We start from the raw sequence: 3,493 nt of genomic DNA on the forward strand, positions 1-3,493 counted from the left end.
GATGGGAGCAGGCCAGGACACGTCATCAGAAGCCTCCTCCCGTCCCCTCCCTCCCCACACAGTTCAGACCAGCTCACTTCTTTCTTTTTCCCAGGGCCCAGAGGTCCCCACCCTCAAAGACACTTGAGACTGTTCCAGCAGATTGGAGCTTTGGCACCTGGCATTTCTACTGGGACCTCAAGGACACCAAATGCTCCCGGAGTCACCCTCAGGGCATTGAGTGGCTTTGAGTGTACACTTGAAGATCCCTGGAGGAAAGGGGATCCAACTAACTCAGATCAGTCTAATTTCTCCGGAATCACTCCTCCTCCCCCTCACCAGACAACTCTTTTTGCTCCCAAGGGGCCACCCAGAGGGAGCGAGGACCCCTGGTGCACCTGATGGCCAACATCACTGGTGATCAGAAAGCAGTTTTCTGCTGGAATTGTGATTCTCAAAGAGCTCCCATGGAGTGACCCCATCATTGGAAGCAAGCTCCTACCATCTGCTCCCAACTCATTTGAGTTTCTGCAGGGTTTTTCTGGTGTCCACCAGAGCTCCAGGCACATCAGGGACTTGCCAGAACTCTGTTGGTTGAAGGAAGAACCTCACCCTTTCAGGAGGCCACCACCATCCGCAGCCCCAGGAAAGAGATCCGGAAGCTTCCCATGGAGGAAAAGCCGTCCATGGTCATCTTCTGGTTTGTTTTCCCTGAGTCCTCACACTGGATACCGACTGCGTTCACTGTTCATATTTTACTGAGAAAAATGTCCATCACCTCCCTCCCAGAAAATCAAACCCTCTTTTCCATGCTGGAGGAACAGCACGATCCCCAGATCCCCACGAAGCAGAGCCAGGCCGGTGTTCACACTCTGGATTCACAGGCAGGACCGACATATGCTGCGCACATGTGCCCAGGGTCGGCCGCGCGGCCAAGCTGGATCGTGAGAGGGACCCACTCAAAAGAAAAGTTCTTATTTTTCCTCTTTGCCAAAAACAGAAACTCACACCAATTCTCCCTCATAAATAGCACAGCCGGCAGGCCTTGCCATTTTGGAAGGCTGCTCGGAGACGCAAGATGCTCAGTTGAAGTCAGACCACAGAAGGACAACTGGGATTTATAGAAATGGAATTAGACTCATTACCTAAGACTAAAAGAAGCCAGCTTCTAAAAATACAGTAGCATCTTTTTCTGGTCAGGCCTCTGTGTTTGTAGACTTCTTTTTTTTTAAATTTCTTTTCCTTTCTTTTTCTTTTTTAGAAAGCCGATCCTTTAAAAAGATGTTCTACAGCCCTTGGCACAAAGGACTGATTTCCAAGTGTCACTTAAGATAGCTGATGGCCTCTGGAACAGTCAAAGATAAAGCTGGAGGAGGATACCTCTTGAGAGTCACAGACAGGCGCAAGGGGATGGGCCTGGGGGTGGGTATGGTGGAAGGCAGCCGAGCACTGGCAGCTGGGAAGGGGTCTTGAGATAAGACAGCCTCGCCCGGAGCTTACTTACCAAATACAATGATGCTTTAAAGCAGCACTGTTGCCCCAAGACTCATGAAAAATGACGAGAAAGGCATTGCCATCACTTCCGTGGAAAGAGACAACCAGGCTGCGTCTTTTTCTCTAGCTTTTTATTTGGGGAAACTGAGGCTCACTTGACGATGCCTTTGCCCAACACTGTGGCAAATGTGAGTTGTAATTCTGGCCCTTTCCCCCGACTTGTCAGGCACAAGTTGCAAATACTTGGGTAGAAACCGGCCGTCACCCACACCCTGCCAGGGAGTGATCTCTGTGTGTGAGCAGAGGGCCAGCGTGGGGCGGGGCGGCAACGGCATCTGCTCTGAACCCGGCAGAAGGTTCCAGGGGTGTTCCTCCCTCACGATCGCTCATGACTGAACTGGTGCCAAAGTCCTCATCTAGAATTTCTCCAGACAGACCTTTCTCCAGTGGGGCCAAGTCTCCTCTGGTGTCGGCACCGTGGGCTCCAAGGACAGCTCCCCACCCCAGAGATGTGTCCTCAGCCTAATCCCTGGATGCTTCGAATGAGTTCTTATTTGGAAGCAGGCTCTCTGCAGGTGTTTAGGCTGAGGATCTGGAGATGACATGATTCCGCATTATCTGATGGGCCCTAAATCCCATCGCTGGTGTCCCCTCATGCCACTACACAGGAAGGGAGATTTGACACAAGAGGAGGAGGAGGTGATATGAGGCTGGAGGTAGAGATAGGGTGGTGCAGCCAGGGCTGACGCAAGCCAGCAGCCACCAGAAGCCAAAGCAGTCAGGAACCTGGTCCTGCCTAGAGCTGGGGAGGCCAACACAGACTTCAGACATCTGGCCTCCAGCACTGTGAGAACATCATTTTCTGTTGCTGAAGCTACAAGGGAAATTTGTCATAGCAGCTATAGGAAACTACTGCAGTCCCTGTCCTGTCTGAAATTCTGTAACATTTGCCTAAGGGCGACAATGTCACTCCTTAAAATCTCTTTTGGGGGACATACCTAAACCACATCCAAACCTTAGCAAAAATGCCCTGGTTTGGACCAATAAATTAAATGGTCAATCTAATGTAAGACCTGTGGGACTCAAAAGGCCTTTGAGACTCCTCAGAGCAGATTTTGAAGATATTGGATGAGACGGGGAAAGGCCTATGTGTGACACTGGATGAACTTGAATGTTGGACAACTGACAAAGGAACCTAGCAGGACTGGCCAGAGGTAGGAGGATCCCAAGGTGTGTTGCAGAGTAGCCAGAAATGTTAAGGGAGGCACACACCCTTCTCCTCTGGTTTCCAGAAAGGGTCTTTCTGAGAAGAGGTCAACACACATTTTCTGCAAAGGAACAGATCAATAAGTTTTGGCTTTTCAGGTCATGTGGTCTCTGTCACAGCTACTCAATTGCCCTGTTGGAACAAGGCCACAACCTTATTCAGTGCATCAATGAACATGTGTGGCTTTGCCCCAATAAAACTCAATTCACAACAGCAAGCAGCAAGCCAGAGTTTGCCCTGGGAGTGGTGTGCCAGCCCCTAGTTCAGCTAACGCTCCTGGCCTGTCCCCTGGGTGCTCCCCCCGGTGGAGGTGTTAGTATGTTCTACGGGGAACTCAGCCCATCCCCTCTTTGGAGGGCTCTACCTGAGTGCAGGGATCTCCATGATGCCGGAAGTCCCAGGGGCAGCACTTCCGGGGAGGCCTGGCGCTGCTCAGTGCTGTCGGTAAGAGCTCCACGCTCCGGCCTGCCTGGGTGAGGTGGTAGCAGGCCCACTGGGCGAAAAGAGGTGAGTTTCATCAGAAATGAAAATGACATTGCAACTCCCTCTTCATGCCACTTCCCTTCTGTCTCAAAAGTTCCAAACTTTGGCAAGGAGGACAGGGTCCACTACAGGAAAGGAAGGGTCAGAGTCTCAGTTCACCTGTGTTTCTGGTTGGACGGTTTGCTGCTCTCCTAGACAACCTTAGACACAGCACTGCCACCGTGGCTGTGGCTAGCAGCTATCCTGCCTCCTGCTTAACAAAAACACCCC

This window comes from Urocitellus parryii, chromosome 2 (genome assembly GCF_045843805.1).
Source record: "Urocitellus parryii isolate mUroPar1 chromosome 2, mUroPar1.hap1, whole genome shotgun sequence".
NCBI lineage: Eukaryota > Metazoa > Chordata > Mammalia > Rodentia > Sciuridae > Urocitellus > Urocitellus parryii.